The sequence below is a fragment of the Hyaena hyaena genome, unplaced genomic scaffold (genome assembly GCF_003009895.1).
Source record: "Hyaena hyaena isolate Hyena2069 unplaced genomic scaffold, ASM300989v1 scaffold_110, whole genome shotgun sequence".
Lineage (NCBI taxonomy): Eukaryota > Metazoa > Chordata > Mammalia > Carnivora > Hyaenidae > Hyaena > Hyaena hyaena.
The window spans coordinates 2,588,577-2,606,412 of record NW_024080742.1 but is presented as its reverse complement, the minus strand read 5'-3'; positions in this window follow the sequence as shown (position 1 = coordinate 2,606,412).

Here is a 17,836-nt window from a genome sequence, read left to right as displayed (position 1 = left end):
TACTTTGAACTCCTCCGGTGACTAGCAAGGTGTATTGGTGTTCATATGTTCAGTGCCCATCCACCCTTCCTGCCCTGGGACTTATCTGTTCATATCCTGTGTCATTTTCCTAGCAAGTTTCTGGTCTTCGGCTTATTGCTTTCAAGGAATTTGAATGTATTCTGGATCCTAATCATCCATCAGTTATATGTTTTCCAAAACCTTCTCAGTCTGTGGTTTGTCCTTTCCTTTATTTATGAATGGAAGTTCCCTTCACATGTCGTTCTGATGTGCATTTTCTTCTATGGTTTGTGTCATGTCTTTTGATCTAAAATCTCACCCTACACTGAGATTAGATATTCTCCAACGTTTTTATTTCAAATTTGAAAATTTGTTTACTTCACTTGTCTACCTAGAATGTATTTTTGTTATGGTGTGAAGAAGGGAGTCTAATTTTCTGCAGGTCTCCAATTGTCCCACACCATTTATTGAAGAGTCCATCATTTCCCATTTGAGTTACAATGCTACCTTGCCATAAACTGTTTCCATTATGCAGGATTTTGTTTCTGTGTTCCCAACTTTATGTGTTTATAAATCAACTTTTTACCCTTGAGCTAATTTCACACTGTTTTAATAACTATGGCTACAAAATTTGTCTTGAAAGTGTGTCCGCTACTTTCTTCTTCAAAATTGTCGTTTCCATTCTTACTGCTATAGTTTTTCACATGGCTTTTTAATTATCTTGTTACGTGTAAAACATTTTGCAATTGGGTTGCAGTTAGATTGCATTTGTAGATTAACTTCTTGGAAACTGACATTCCTAGAATCTTTCCAGTTATACAAATGGTGACTCTGTTTTCTTTAATGTCTTTTGAGAAAGTTGTACATTTTCTTCATAAAGATCTTATATATCCTTTGTTGAGTTTATTCCCAAGGACCATAGAGTTGTTTTGTTTTGCGTGAGTTTTTTTGGCAGTTACAAATAATACATTACTTAATTAAACTTTGTAATTATTGGCTTTTAAAAGAAATTGATTTTCACACATGGATATTCTATCCAGAAGCTTTGCTGAAGTCTCTAATTTTAATACTCTCCCAATGGGTTAGTTTGGGGTTTTGATGTATAAAATCATATCATCTGAAAAAAACATTTTGAGAACCTCCTTCTAATCATTATTCATTTTCCCCTTTTTTCAGCTTTACTGTACCACCTCAGACTTCTATCCAAAACAGTTATACAAAGTTCACAAACGGAAAAAAATTAAAGCATCTAGGAATGCATACATACTTAGCTTATTAAATTATGGAGAAAAGTAAGGATGCATTAACCAAAAGGTCAGAATGGTGGTTATCTTTAGGGAAAAGAGAGAGATTTCATTGGAAAGGCACCTAGGGACTTGTAGGGGTATGTAATACTGGGTAGGGGGTTATGCAGGGTTTTGAATTATAGTAATTCATCAATCTCACCTTCCTTCTTGTAATTTGTCTATATGTGTTATAATTTACAATTTAAAAAATCTTTTTAAACTGGTTAAAAACGAATTGGAGACCATTTTGTTTTCGCACACACCAGAACAGGTGGCCAAATGTTGGCATGATCTGGTCTTTATGAAGTATAAACTGAAAATTCAGATGTAAATTCTTTGAACTTGGCGGTTTTTTTTTTTTTAATATGTGGGGTTTTGATTATTGAATTTCCTTAATGGTTATATTTCACTCACATGTTCCATTTCTTATTAAATCACTTTGTTATATTTTCATAAAGAATTAGTTTTCTTTGTTTTCCATTGAATACATTAGTTCATACTTTTCTCATATTTTCAGTCTATGTCATATCAGTACCTTTGTCCATTTTTTTCATTGTTAAATTATTTATACCTATACCCTTTGGAGGTGATTTTTATTTTCCTCTTTGTACTTCATTTCGTACTTTTTAAGTTTCTTACAAAACAGCATGTATTGCTTTTATTGGGGTGCATGGGTGGCTCTGTCAGATGAGTGTCCATCCGACTTCAGCTCAGGTCATGATCTCACGTTCAAGAGTTCGAGCTCCACATCGGGCTCTGTGCTGACAGCTCAGAGCCTGGAACCTACTTCAGATTCTGGGTCTCCCTCCCTCTCTGCCCCTCCTCTGCTCATGCTCTGTCTCTCTCTGTCTCAAAAATAAATAAACATTAAAAAATGTTTTAAACCACGTATTGCTTTTATAATTCATAACAGTCTAAGAAGTCAGTTTCAGGTTTGGGAGGGAAAAATAAGGTGTCTGGCATTATTTCACAGTGTGAAGCAGCATCTCATGAGGCAACCACCTCACCCTAGCGTCCTAATTAAACAGCATGTCACAGGTCGGGTTTGTGAAAGCACAGTATGGTACAGGAAAATGGATGTCACGTGGCACTTTTGAAAATACGAACAGTGCATGTACAGGAATGATTATCAAAGCATCTGGATTCCCCTTCACATTTGCATCTTGCCCTAGAGAAGCCCCAACCTTGTGTTGTCTCCAGGATGAGAAGAGCATTTACCCCAATTGTTCACTCTCTTGGTCCCCCCAAAAGGAGTGTTTCATTGTTTCTGGGACCACTGGCTACTGGAACGAAATTTTTGGCAACAGCCTTAAAAAGGTCACTTCCCTCAATGGAAGAAAGTAGACTAAGCTATGTCCACCATATTCTGAGAGACTGTTGGAATGCAACATATTAGGAAAATTATTTCATTTTTTTTCTTTTCAGTTTTTTATTTAAAAAATTTTTTTAATGTTCATTTCTTTTTGAGAGAGAGAGACAGTGCATGAGTGGGGAAGGGGCAGAGAGAGAAGGAGACAGAATCCGAGCCAGGCTCCAGGCTCTGAGCTGTCAGCACGGAGCCTGATGCGGGGCTCGAACTCACAAACAGCAAGATCATGACCTGAGCCAAAGTCTGATGCTGAACTGCCCAAGCCGCCCAGGTGCCCCTCAATTTTTTATTTAAATTATCATTAGTTAACATACAGTGTGGTACTGATTTCAGGAGAACTCAGTGATTCATCGCTTACATACAACACCCAGGGCTCATCCTAACAAGCACCCTCCTTAATCCCTATCAGCGTCTAGCCCATCCCCCACCTCCCTCCCTCCATCAGCCCTCAGTTTGTTCAAGCAGGAGTCATCTGTCAGTCACTTGACTTTATATTTGCCATGCCCCTGTAGCAGTATCTTAAGCTTTTAGTGTAGATAGTAGTACCACATCATCTCGATTCAGCTTTACCTTGTATTTTAAGCTATAGAGTGTAAAAAGTGAAAACGTCATCCTCATAGGTCAGCGTTTAACTACACATTTTTTTTTTCTTCTCAAAGACAAATAGGCTCTCCAACTCATAATCTCACTGTCCCCCCACCCCCACCCCCGCCATGCCACACGGCCTGCAGAGCTGGTAGACTGCAAGGTAATTCTGCAAATGACCGGAGCAGTGATTGATCATTTGTAAGGCTCAGAGACTGCTAGAAGAATCTAGCAATTCTAACATCCTCCCAATGTTTCTGAGGTGAATTCCATCCCAATCACATACATCTCCCAGAGGCTGACTCTGGCTGAGGAATTTCGAGAAAGCTACATTCCCCAAACCGAAGCTATTAACTTCTCCGGACACAGCCATAAAATGTGCTGTGAGCAGAGACTTGGGCACAATTTGCAGTATTCATTTGCCTCTAAAAATAACTTGTCTGATCACATAAACAAAGGACCGTTTCTCTGATGGATATTAGTGGCTTAATTGTTTGATTCGAGTCATGAAGAGATGCATAATTGCATTCACTTCCACAAACTCACTGGGGTTGGCCATTTGTTGAGACTTCCTACCATGTGAAGGATGACATCGGTTCATTACTGTAATCTGTTCCCGCGGTAAACATTAATGAAGAATGAAGCTTTATCAATTCAACATGTCCGCTCTGTGGGCTCTCTTTAGCACATGATCTCGGTCAGCACGATTCTCTTCTAAATGACATCCTGGAGGTCATTGTGAAAGTGAACCGCAAAGTTAGGACCAGGACATGACATCCTCCACTCCTTCAATGCCCAGATGGTAAGAGTAAACACTATAACCTCAGTGTGATCACAGTGCTCTTAACTTTCTAAAATTGAACGTTTTCAGCTGCATCCTGCCTTCCTCATCCACACATTAATGTCTTCTTTAGATGCGTTCACAGTATTGCTGCTGAGGAGGAGGGAGAGAATAACGCCACAGCATTCAGTACCATCTGCAGCTGGTTGCTATATATATGCCGGATTTCCGATCCTGGGACGGGCACAACTGACTTCCTTTCACATGGAACAAATTCTCAAAGATTCCAATACGGCAAAGTGGAAAACAGTTTTGAACCCTAATTTTTAATTCACGGCGAGTTTCAATTTCCTCACTGACACTTGTCCGGGAACTTTAATTTGAGCTCTGAAAATTTAGGCATATCTTCAAGTTAAATAGACATTGAAGGTTGAAAACAGAGCAATTACTGTTGAATCGTAGGCAAATTTTATTACAGACTGCGGTAGAGTAAACGTTGTAGAGACAGGTAATAATTTGTACCTGCTATGTACTCGGTAAATATTTGTTGTACTGGATTTAATAAGCTGAGATGGAGCCTGAATAAAAGCAGCTGTCTTCACTCTATCACAGCTGTGGCTTTTCCTATATTTCTCAGAATCGGACCCTGTCCTCTACCAGACTTTCTAAGGGCATACATTAGCTCCGCAAGGAATTTCTACTCTCATTACGATGTGATTTGTCATATTGCACCAATGGGACAGTAAGAACACAGCTATCTACCTGAGGCTGAATTCCGGGTGGCCTTGATTTATGATTCAGAACTCTCAGGGAATATTTTCCCAGAAAACGAACACTGTTAATGTTTCTGGTGGTAAGAGAGGGGAGAGGGAGTGTGCAGACACAATATATGTTTGTGCAGTGAGAGCTGCATTGTATTTGTCATTGCAAGTTACTCAGTCCACACTTACCTCTACCTTCTGTCAAATCTACACAGAGGTAATCTCTGCCATGTTGCACTGTGCTTGTACTACACCACATGCTTTTACTTTTATCGCTCATTTATTTCTTTGGAGAGCTCCATTCTGGGTCATACACAGCATCCAGAAAGTGCATTACTGCCCGCTCAGAGAGCAGAGTGTATTCAGTACGGAATGACTGAGTGAACAGCATTCACCTCTTGGCATCAAGCACCTGGAACGTTTACCTCCAGCCTCCTCCACCCAACAAGGCAGCATGTTCCCCAGGCCAGGACAGCCCACCAGGGCAGCCGGTCCTCCTCTATCAGACTGTGAACAGGTCAGTAGACTCCCTGGCTCAGCCAGAGCACAGACTCTCCCTTCTTTGAGAACAGAGATCCTAAGAGATTCCCCTGGTTTGGCTGTGCGTGGTTGGAAGACAAGGAGGGGGGAATGTCCCCTGTATATATAGAATAATGTCTCCCATGTGCTATTAGCTGAGTGAGTCAGGGTTTTGTGAGTGAGGGAGTGAGTGAATGAATGAATGAATGAATGAGTGAATATGTCTTAGATTCCTTCTGTAGCAGCAGCTTCTCAGGGGAAAATGTACAAATATTACCTGATGGATTCAGGGCAGATAGGAGAAAGAAAAGTCTTCCTGTCCTAACCAAACACTATTACATAGAAGTCTGACATCTGGTTATGACTTTCAAGAGGGATTTTGTATGTCTATTCAGTGAGCATTTAACTGAGTCTGATGAGCTAGAACAATGAGCAGAAAGACGCACTAGCCCTGCCCCAGAGTGCAAATCATCTGTTCCAAGCCTCTACTTCTCTTTACTTGGGCTTTCTTTGGACTGTCCCATGCTGGGTCTCCTCATTGCCTCCTCATCCCCAATCTTCTTGACCATTACCCTCTCCACTCCCCCTCACCCTATCCTTGAATTAAGAAAGTTGTTTCCTGGGGCACCTGGGTGGCTCAGGTGGTTAAGTGTCCAACTCTTGATATCCGCTCGGGTCATGATCTCATGGTTTGTGAGTTCAAGCTCTATGTTGGGCTCTTCGCTGACAGCGAGGAACCTGACTGGGATATTCTCTCTCTCTCTCCCTCTCTCTCCCTCTGCCCTCTCTTTCAAAATAAATAAAAATAAACTTGGGGGCGCCTGGCTGGCTCAGTCGGTTGAGTATCCAACTTCGGCTCAGGTTATGATCTCACGTTTGTGAGTTTGAGACCTGTGTCAGGCTCTGAGCTGTCCGCACAGATCTGAGCCTGCTTCGGATTCTGTGTCTCCTTCTCTCTCTGTTCCTTCACCACTCACGCTCTGTCTCTCTCTCTGTCTCAAAAACAAAGATAAAAAAATTAATAAATAAATAAAAATAAACTTTAAAAAAAGAAAAAGAAAGAAAGGGTTATTTCCTGTCCTCTCCTTTGGTTCCTGAGGCTCTAGTGACGTGGTCAGCTATGCATGGCCGCACGGAGACTGCCCACTTCTCCAAGTGGGGTCCTCATCCAGGAGCCAAACAGGAATGCAGATTCATGGCCCCACTCCAGATGTCGTGAGTCAGAAACTCTGGGGGCAAGGTGCCTGATTCAGACGTGAGCTCACGCTGTGTGTGTGAATCCCCACTCTCATCTAATCCCCCAACACCCTCCTGAGACCCAAGCAAGCGAGCAACGTGATTCCGGACAAGAAGGACGGCTGGGTAACACAGGTCAGGCCCTTGGGAGGCTGTGTGTCTGAGTGGGAGGCTCTGGTGAGGGATACAGGAGGTCACTGAGCAGCAAGGGTGATGACAGAGACAGAAGAGTGCCCAGCCAGCAGGCAATGGGGACCCTAGGTCAGTCAGGGTTCCCCAGAGAAACAGAACCAGAAGGAGATGGGCATATTTATGATTAATGTTAAGAAATGGCTCACTGCTTTGTGAGGACCCGTAAGTCCAAAGTCCACAGGGCAGGTCTGCAGACCGGAAAGTCAGGTGGGGGCGATGTGCAGCCTTGAGGCCCAATTCCTTCTCCTGTAGGAAACCTCAGTTTTTACTCTTTAGTGATAGAGGAGCCCCACAAAGATAACAGAGGTTAATCTCAACAGACTGTAGGTGTTAACCACCTCTGCAACATACCTTCAGGGCAGCGCCTCGGTTAGTACTCAGCCTGGCCCACGTGGCATGTTAGACCGCCCATCACAGGTACTGGAGACAGACCTCAGTCGTATGAGATCTTCTGAGGACCAGGGTCAGGTAAGACAGTGCAAGCTATGACGCAATCCCAGGGGACCCAAGTCCCAGCAGACGCAGAAAACCTGCAGTTTCAGCGTGAAGATCTCAGCCCAGAGATCCCACAGCTAGAGGGTAGTGTCAGGTAGATTGACTTTGCTGCCCACACTGGTAATTGAGGTTAACAAATAATTATTGAACAGCTACTAACGACACAGAATTAGGTATCTTTTCCATTAGCAGCCAGACCTCATCTGCCCTCCTGGCACCGCACAAGAGCCAGGCCTGGGTGAGCCGCGCGATCGGCTGTCTCAGGTAGGGAGTGCACCTTGTTATCTCGGAAACTGCAGCACCCAGTTCGGGGCTCTGGGCTGAACAGGTGCACAGTAAGTGTTTGCTGAATTTCATTCTTAGGATCACTGGTCACTGTTGAGGAGAAAAAAGGTTTCCTCGCTGTGACTTAGAATGAGTGCCATAAAGGACGAGCGAGAACTTGAGCTTAAATGTTAAGTATCTGCTGGAGCTCAATGAGAACGGACATGTCTAAACACCCTCGCGCTCACACTGAAGTCTGAAACAGAGTTTACTTTCATCGGTTATACAATAATCTCATCCCTTTCACGGAGTCCAACATGTTTTAAGGACTTGAAGGCAATCTTCAGTTTTCTGTCCAGGTTTCAAGCCCATACAGAATATGAAGAGAACAACTTGCTCTCCGAGCCCAGCATCCACAGATTGGCAGGAGCAATGCCAGACACAGAAGCAATGCTCTCTGCTGCTGTTAGGGTTTTAACATAAATCATCGTGATTAAGACGCATGGCTATGCTTCCTAATTTAATAATACCCTTGAGGAATAAATGTGAATGGTAACATAAATCCATGAGGTTACATTACGCGCTCTGCCTCCAGAATGAAACTCGTAACCTTTTCCTATTACCGTGTGGAAGGTTTTCCGTTTTGCTCCCCTGCCCCCCCTCCCCACCCGAAAACAAAACAAAGTTCTACCATCTGGGACTTTTTCCTATGGAGAGTTTTGAGGATCTCTGTAAAAAAAAAAAAAAAAGTTATAAATGTACCATAATTATCTCCTTGTGAAAAGAGAGAAGAGCCTACAATTTATGGTTGGGCATCACACAGCCCTATTTTAGCTGCACACAGAGTGCGTAGTAAATAGAAACATCAGCATAGCCATTTTAGAGGGCTGCTTCAGAAACAAGTTCTCTCTTGCTTGACCACTCATTCCACTTGAGCAGAACAAATAATAGGGCAAATTAGCAATTTAGTTGTGGAATGGTAGCCAACAGAACCTTATTACAGAAAGAAAGTATTGTGTTCTGGGAAGACGGGTGGCCAGGGTTTATAAATCTGTACGAGACACCACTTAGTATCTCATTCCCTGACAACTACAATTTCTCGTGCCTTAACCAAAGGCAGGAAATCAGTATGTGTTGGAAAAGCACAGGAACCAGGGGCAACAGAAGACTACTGGGGTGGGGGCCGGACGTGAATAAAAGATCAGATAATTTTTATTGCAGGCTCCAGAGTCTAGTTACATCAGAGTTTTACGGAGCTCGTGCAGCCCCAAATTAAATTTCAGATTTTTAAATATTTTATTACATTATAGCGACATTAATAGGATTGCGCATAAAAGGTACTGATAATTCCATGAGTTCAACAAATCCAATTGAATATATTCGTCCACTTTTCCATCTAGTCCCTGTTACAAAAAAAACGTAATTTTTGCTTAGCTTAAAGCACACTGCAGTGTGCTTTTTAAATCGATACGGAAGGTTTTTTTTTTTTTTTTAATTTCTAGGAGAGAGAGAGTATGAGCAGGGGAGGGTCAGAGAGAGAGGGAGTCACTGAAACAGGCTCCAGGCTCTGAGCTGGCAGTCAGCACAGAGCCCGATGCGGGGCTCAAACCCACGAACCGCGAGATCATGACCTAAGCAAAAGTCGGACGCTTAACCGACTAAGCCACCCAGGCGCCCCAGATACGGAATGTTTTTAACCCCACCATTTTGATCCTGAGGATGTTTCATCTCTATTTATCAATAAAAGCATTTTCCTCGGAATTACAGCAACATTAAATTCCATTACGGCAACACAAACCTCCGATGGGCTCTCTAGACGCGTGTGTGAACTGTGCACGGTTTCCTTTCATAGCGCCAATCCCTTCCCATGTAAATTACACAACACAAATCTGAGTCATTGATTTTTTGGTGGGGTCGCTATCAAATTTTACAAATTAACATTTTTGCCACTAAGCATTTTCTTAAGTGCTCATTATTTCTTCCAGGTCTAATGTTTTTATGTGAAGTTTCAGCTATCATCAGTCTTATTTTGTGCCTTCTGTTTGCATCAAGTCTAAATTTTCCTACGAATGTATGCAACCAAAACATCATTGCTTCTAAAATGGCAGACTCCAAACACCTGCGTTAGTTATACCTACATTATATAATAAGACTTTTCTTTTGTTTTTCATGGCCATGATCATCCCGGACGGACTAAACCCCCCTGAACGGACGTAACAGGGATGGACTCCACCAGCTTCCTCAGGTGATGTTTTAGGACCTGCCTCAGCTCCTCTTTGAACAACAGACAGACAGGGGCACCCGGGTGGCCCAGTTGGTTAAGGGTCTGACTCTTGGTTTCAGCTCAGGTCATGATCCACGGTTCCTGAGTTTGAGCCCTGCCTTGGGCTATGCGCTATCAGCTTTGGATTCTATCTCTGCACCTCCCTAGCTTTCTAAACACACACACACACACACACACACACACACACACACACACACACACACACACACAACTTAAGAAAGGAACAGAGATGGAGTCAAGCAGGATCAGACACACACTATGTACCTCCAGTCCAGGGCACTACGGCCCAGAAATCAGTTTTTCTTTTTTGACAGGTATTTAGAGGCAGGTGTTGGCTCAACATGGAGAGGATTAGTCAGCAAGAGTTATCAAAGGAAGGAGTGTGCCTCCTAACAAGTAAAGGTCCTATTTTGAAAAGAATAAAAGAAAGGAACTTGGGTTGAGTGCCCACAGGAAATGCTACCACATGGAACTACAACCCGTGTTCTTGTCACTTAACTGTGGTGAGAACACTTGGATCTACCCTCTTAACAAATGTTAAGTGTACGATACCGTTAACTATAGACACTGTGTTGCACACACCTCTCCAGTGTATTCGTCTTGTATAACGGGAATTTTATCCCCTCTGCCACGTCCCCAGCCCCTGGCAGCCACCGTTCCATTTCTGGTCCCAGGAGCTTGACTGTTTTGGACACTTTCTAGAAGTGGAATCATCAGGATTTGTCCTTTTACGACTGGCTTCCCTCACTTAGCATAGCGTCTCCATGTTCATCCATGTACAGCAGGATTCCCTCCTGTTTTAAGGCTGAAAAACATCCCACTTGATGTATGGGCCACACTGTCTCACCCACTCATCTGTCTGTGGATTTGGCTTGTGTCCATAGCTTGGGTGTTGTGAGGAATGAACGTAGAGGGGACACAAACCTCTTTGAGATCCTGATAAAAGAAGTGGGATTACGACAGCTCTGATCATACAGCAGTTCCGGTTTTAATTTTCTGAGAATCCTCCAGTTTTCACAGTGGCTGCACCATTTTATATTCCCACCAACAGTGCACGAGGCTCCCGGTTTCTTCACACCTTTGCCAACACTTGCTTCCTTCTGGTTTTTTATTTTAGCCTTCCTTCCAGCCATGAGATAAAACCTCCCTGAGGCTTTGACTTGCATTTCCCTAGTGACCGGTGCTCTTGACCACCTTTTCATGTACATGTTGGCCATATGTCTATCAAGTCCTTTGCCCATTTTTAAAATCAAGTTATTTTTCTATTGAGTTGTAGGATGGCCTACTGTCTCCCAGAAGCCTTCTTACTTTGCTTTTCACACTGAGGCCTATAATCTCCCTGGAATGTTTCTGGGAGTGGAGTCTTTCTTCAGGACAGCAATCTCGTTGTCCAACATCACCCACTAAAACCCACCCTTCTCCCCACTGCCCCCATGTCGCTGCTCTGATATCATAAAACACGTGTCTGTTTCTGATCTCTGTGTTCTGCTTCAGTGTCTCTTCTTTTCTTGCACCAAGGGGCACTCGCATATGCTCTGTGGCTCATACTAAGTCTTCTTATGCAATACAGCAGGCCCTGCCTCCTTTGTGCTTCTTTAAAGTGACTGGTTACTCTCAGTTGTTTACATTAATACTTTAAGTTTCTGTGATTTAAAGCATAATTCTTTTAAAGTTTTATTTCTGTGGTGCCTGGGTGGCTCAGTTGGTCGGGCATCCAACTTCAGCTCAAGTCATGATCTCATGGTTCGTGAGTTCAAGGCCCATGTCGGGCTCTGTGCTGACACCTTGAAGCCTGAAGCCTGAAGTCTGTTTCAGATTCTGTCTGCCTCTCCCCTGCTCATACTCTATCTCTCTCTGTTTTACTCTCAAGGACAAATGAGGATTAAAAATAATAATAATAATAAAGTTTTATTCCCTATTAGGCAGAATTGGCTTTGTTACACATTTATTTACGTTATGCTAAATATTCACTTGATATTCTTTTTCTCGAGTGTTGAATGTTCACAACGGTCCTCTCACCTCCAAGGGCCACAGAACATGGGGCCACACACAGCCCAGTTAGGCATGGGCTTTAAAGACAGGTGCACCCTTGTCTGTTACCAGATGTGCACCTCGGGCATTTATCCTGTATGAACCTCAGCTCCTCACTGTAACATGCTGTTAGCATAGCACCTACCTCATGGGCTTTTTAAAGATTTTAAACATACAAGTAAAATTTGTTACACAGTGCCTGGCACACAAAAGCTCTCAGTGTTTAAAATGGAAGTTAGTGGGGCACCTGGGTGGCTCAGTTGGTTAAGTGTCCGACTTCAACTCAGGTCATGATCTCACGGTTCATGGGTTCAAGCCCCGCATCGGGCTATGTGCTGAGGAATAGCTCAGAGCCTGGAGCCTGCTTCAGATTCTGTGTCTCCCTCTCTCTCTGACCCTTCCCTGCTCACTCTGTCTCTATCTCAAAAATAAATAAAACATTAAAAAAATAAATAAAATGGAAGTTATTGTTTCATGGTGAGTTTCTCACTTTCTCTCCAGCCAATAGCAAGTCAGTAAGCAATCACAGGTGTTTCATCTCAAGTGGATGGGCACTTTTCTGAACTAGACACGTAGAAATGAGTGTATTTTTTATACCCATTCCACTGTGACTCAATTATATGATTATATGTCAATCAGTGAACAAACATTTGCCTTTGGGGCAGTTCCCAGAGTTCATTTCATGACCCCCAAGAGGCCAGAAGGGGAAGTGAGAGGGTCAACTGAGGCCAGCTGTCCAAGCTAGGGCTGAAGCAGTTCGGGAGGACCGACAAGCCACAGGTAAACCGTCTCCTGCACATTTCTCAGAGTGCACCTCATGCCTGTGCACCGTTTTCAGGAACAAAGCACAATTTCATGCACACCTGAAATGATGGATGTGTGAGCCGGAGGCCCTGACTGAGCACCTTTGTTTCTCCTGTTCTACAGGGCTCATCGCTGTTTATAGCTGTGCCCAGACCAGCCCTTTCCGCCAGGACCTTCCCGGGAGCCTGACGGACTTTGCAGGGGTGAGCCTGGAGAGGTGCCCTGCTCTCCCCCTCCCTCTCCCCGTGCATAATCCTCCGGAGCTGTGCTCAGTGCAGGTGGCTTTCAGCCCCCGTGGCTTCTGCAGTGCAGGTCTTGTCTAATGGAAGCATAAAGAAAATCCAGATGTTATTCCTTGAAGCCGCAGGAGACTACAAAAGACTTCAAGCCCGCTGAAGTCAGATGATGTAATACTCCACATCCAAAATGTGCCCTGGTGTGCAGGGCCCACACTTTAACACCCAGCTTTTCGAAAGCACATTCTTTCCACTACAGGCATTAGAATAAAAATCTGCAGATGATTTTCTCATGTGAACATTTTCTTTCTGCAGGGGTTAGTCATTAGACTTGTCAGAGGTGAATGACAATGAGACAGCAGTCAAGTCACACATAAAAATCATCTTTAAGAAGGCTGGTCAGATCTTTTGTCTGATTTTAAATCAGGCAAGACTTTATGTCTGGAGCATATTTGAAATAAAAAGATGTCCCTTTTATTCTACACCAGCGGTAGGTATGTTTTCTGTGACTCACACTTGTTTCCTTTGCCAAACGCATAATTAAGAGTTTGCACCTGTTACTTTTCTTGAATTGATTTACCTCCGTGAGCCTCGATCTTCTCGTTGTATTTAGGACATGCAGCCTAATTCCTCTTGCTTTACAGACAAAAGGCTTCCTCTCAGACAAAGGAGTATGATCAGTAAATGCTTTTATCTTACGTGTCTGACAATTTAATGTCACTACATATAATACTAAGATGACCAGCCCCTGAAAAGGTTTATTATTTATGTTGGGCATAGTGTGTGAGCATTTATGACACACACTAGTATGTCTTAACTCTTGAGAGAAATGTCTCCACTTCCCCCAGTGTTGATTCCTACAGCCATGAACCCAGATCGAGCAAGGTGGGCACCTGCCGCAGGTGGGGTGAGGAGGGCTCCTGGAGAGGGAGGAAGCATCTAAGGAGGGTGAGGACCTCCACGCAGAGGAATGGCTGTAAAATGCTTGGTTTGGGTGTGGTCTGGGGCTTTGCATCATGCTGCCGTGAGTCAGTCTTAAGGCTAGAGGCAGGTCAGTCCCCTGCCTAAGTGACTGGTTTAGTCCACATCCCACCCACTTCCCTTACGAGAGGGGCTCTCTCCCTCTGGTGCCACAATGCACCTGCCTGAGCGGCCCCCGGTCCAGGCAGCAGATAAGCAGGGAAAGACCTTGTGTCAGATGATTATTTGAATGCACCAGTCCACAAGGAGCTTTCAAAACCCAGCTATCCTTACCCTGCTTTTTGCCCGTAAGATGGCCCTGCAGCTCCAGCTTGCTGTCACCCTGTCCCCGGGTACAACTCGCCATAGGGCCCTGTCGGGCAGCCTTCCCTCAGACGGAGCAGTCTGTCACCTATCTGAGCATGAGTATGCCGTGTCTCAGAGTCAAGAGACCCTTGAAATCTTATCAAATGGTGGCCATAGCGTGACGTTTCTGGGCCTGTGGTGGGGGAGGGGGCCGCCGAGGCGTGGCATGCCGAGGCCCTGGCAGGGAGTGCAGTCACAGCCAGGTGCCAAGGTGAGGAGGTGGCATGTGGCCAGGGAGCAGCAACGGAGAACGGGCCCAAGTGCTGTCATTCCAGGGGCGCCCGGGGGGGCTCAGTCAGTTAAGCATCTGACTCTTGATTTTAGCTCAGGTCATGGTCTCATGGTTCATGAGTTCAAGCCCCGCCTCAGGCTCTGTGCTATCAGCTTGGAATTCTTTCTATCCACCACCACCCCCCAGCTCCTCTCTCTCTCTCAAAAATAAGTGAACAGTCAAAAAGAATAAAAGGCTGTCTTTCCAGGCCTGTCCACTGTGAGCGCACCGTTCTGTCCTGTGTAACACGAGTACCGTGTGGCAAGATGCTCGGGGACTGTCCCCATCTCTCCTTCCTCATACTTCCACCCACACATCCAAGCATCCACGGATGATTGTATCCATCCATTCTTTGCCTCAAAGAATCTACCACAGTTTTGCCAACTGGCGAGGGTGAAAAGCTTTCGGAACACTAAAAATAACCTCAGAGACTTTTGGGCAGGACTTGAAAACTAGAGCTGAAGGGCCAAGTTGAGCCGCTGCCTGCCTTAGTGAGCAAAGGTCTCCGGCACACAACCAGGGCCCCTCGCGCGGGCACTGTCTGCGGCCGACTTCACACCACAGAGGCTCAGCTGAGTGGGTGCGAGAGGCCGTATGTCTCACAGGGGCTAAACTATTATTGGGCCCTTTGGGGAAAACAGTTTGCCAACCCTGTTTTTAGGAAAATAAGGCCTTTGTGAGACAGGTACAGAATGTTTGGCAACTGAAAAAATGAATCTTACAAAAACCTGGCCAGATAATCAAAATAAGAAAGAAGATTCAACAGAAAAATTGAAAAGCAAAACTGAGACAACATTACAGAAGCAGAACACAAGACTAAGAAGATTGGAAAGATGAAAGAATCCGAAAAGGATGATGACTAATAAAAGTTACAGAAAAACAAGACAGAGAAAATACCAAATTGCTTTAAATCTGGAATTGAAGTACAAAAATTCTTAAAATGACCCATAATGAATGAAAAAGATTTATCCAAGGCACATTATCTTGAAACTTTAATTTTTTAACGTTTAATTTATTTCTGAGAGAGACAGCATGAGCAGGGGAGGGTCAGAGAGAGAGGGAGACACAGAATCTGAAGCAGGCTCCAGGCTCTGAGCTGGCTGTCAGCACAGAGCCCGACGTGGGGCTCGAACCGATGAACCATGAGATCATGACCTAAGTTGAAGTTGGATGCTTAACCAACTGAGCCACTCAGGCACCCCTTGACATTTTAAAATGCCAAGAAAGAAAAGTAAATTCTAAAAGCTTCCAGAGCCTAAATGTCCATCCACTGACAAAAGATCAAGAAGATGTGGTTTATATATACAATGGAACACTACTTGGCAATGAGAAAGAATGAAATCTGGCCATTTGCAGCAACATAGATGGAACTGGAGGGTTATTATGCTGAGTGAAGTCAGTCAGGCAGAGAAAGACAGATACCATATGTTTTCACTCATATGTGGATCTTGAGAAACTTAAAAGACCATGAGGGAAGGGAAGGGGGGAAAATGTTACAGAGAGGGAGAGTAGAAAACCATAAGACACTCTCAAATACAGAGAACAAACTGAGGGTTGACTGGGGGGGTGGGGGGGAGAGGGGAAAGTGGGTGATGGGCATTGAGGAGGGCACTTGTTGGGATGAGCACTGGGGGTTGTATGGAAGCCAAATTGACAATAAATTATATTAAAATAAATAAATGCTTCCAAAGAAAGAAGAGAAAGAGAATAGGTCACACACAAAGGAAGGACAATCAAATGGCACCATCTCCATCAATAATGATGTTAAGATAAACACCATGAAAAAAAACGTCTTCACATTCAAGAGAAAATATTTGTCATCCTACCATTTGTATCCCATTCAAGTACCCATCGGACATTTTCAGGAATTCGTGGATTTAAAACGTGTCTCCGATGTCATTTTTCTTAGAAAGCTACAAGAGAATGGATGCCACTGAATAAAGGATAGACATCGAGAAAGAGAAAGACAAGACTCCATAAAACAAGAATCTCACAGGAAGCTTCCCAGGACAAGAGCTGTCTAGCGAGGCTGGAAAGAAGTTTGAAACAAACAGAGGCAGAACTCTGAAAATGAAATAGCCTGGGGGGAAAAATAGACTTCATAGATTATTTGATATGATTGATTTAGAAAAAAGAGGAAACATTGAAAAACTGACCAACATATGGAAGACTGAACAGCACTTTTAAGAAAGTTTTAGGTTCACTAAAACCATGTAAGAAAAATGGAAAGGCAATTATTCATCCAAGAAAAATCAAAAGTTGTAAAAAGAAGTGTATTACTCTATATGACTTTGCAGGGAACAATATTACAGCCATAATGAACAGACCATAACAACTTTTATAAATCTGCTGTATTTGGAATGATGTAAGAGGGGAGGTGACTGGAGTAACAACGCTGTATTTTATCTACCTAAAGCCAACAGGTGTCTATAATGGACAAATCCAGAAACAGCCAGGGAAGAATATTATTTATAAATATGTAGGCAAATCTGAGAAGAAATGGCTTTAAAAAGCTGACCACCACCTCAGACCAATAAGAGGGCAGGTGGGGATGGGGAGGAGCCTTCTAGCATCATTTGAGGACCTGTGGCACGCACGTTGCTCTGATAACAGACACAATCGCCCTGTGAATGCCCCTCCCCTGCCCCGCTTCCCCTTGCCCAGCACTGCCCAAAGTGAACTCAGAGTGAAGGGTGCCCAGGCTCATCCAGTCAGAATTTATCCCAGCCTCCTTCATGCTCCCATAGTGGCTGCTATGCTTCCTGTAACAATTTGTTGATTCAACAAATAGTATCATGAGCCCGGCCTCCTGTTAGGTGCTAGAGGTAAGAGTAGTAAACCTGACAGCACAGTCCAGCTCACGAGACCGGCAGCCTAGCAGGGAGGCAGACGTCACGCACACGTTCAATTCAACATGGACGAGAGTCATAACGAGACACCCCAGCCCGTGAGTGCTGCCATCACAGAGTTCCCGGCTTCCCATCCCATCCAAATACTGCTCCACTCCGGCCAAAGGGAACCGTGCTTTCTCTGGCTCTACCCCGCTTCCTGTATTGCCACGACATCTGCACCCTCCACCATTTAACCCGATGAGTTCAGGGGTCACCACACACTCCTCTGCTCCTTTTCCAGTTCCATCCTGCAGGGGACACGTGACTTCTGCCACCTGCCTCTCGTGATATCAAGCCACTGCCTCTCCCCCACCCAACACTCACCCAGGTGGGGCAGGTGCTCTGCACCCCTCTGGCGGTGTCAGGAAATGACATCGCCCCTTGGTCTCAGCTCTGACACAGGCTTGGGGTTTCTCCCTTCCCAGGGAGAAACAGGCGGTCAGGACGGCAGTGATGGAGTCAGGACAGGAGTCCTTTGTACTGTTGCATTTCTTTGGCCAAAAAC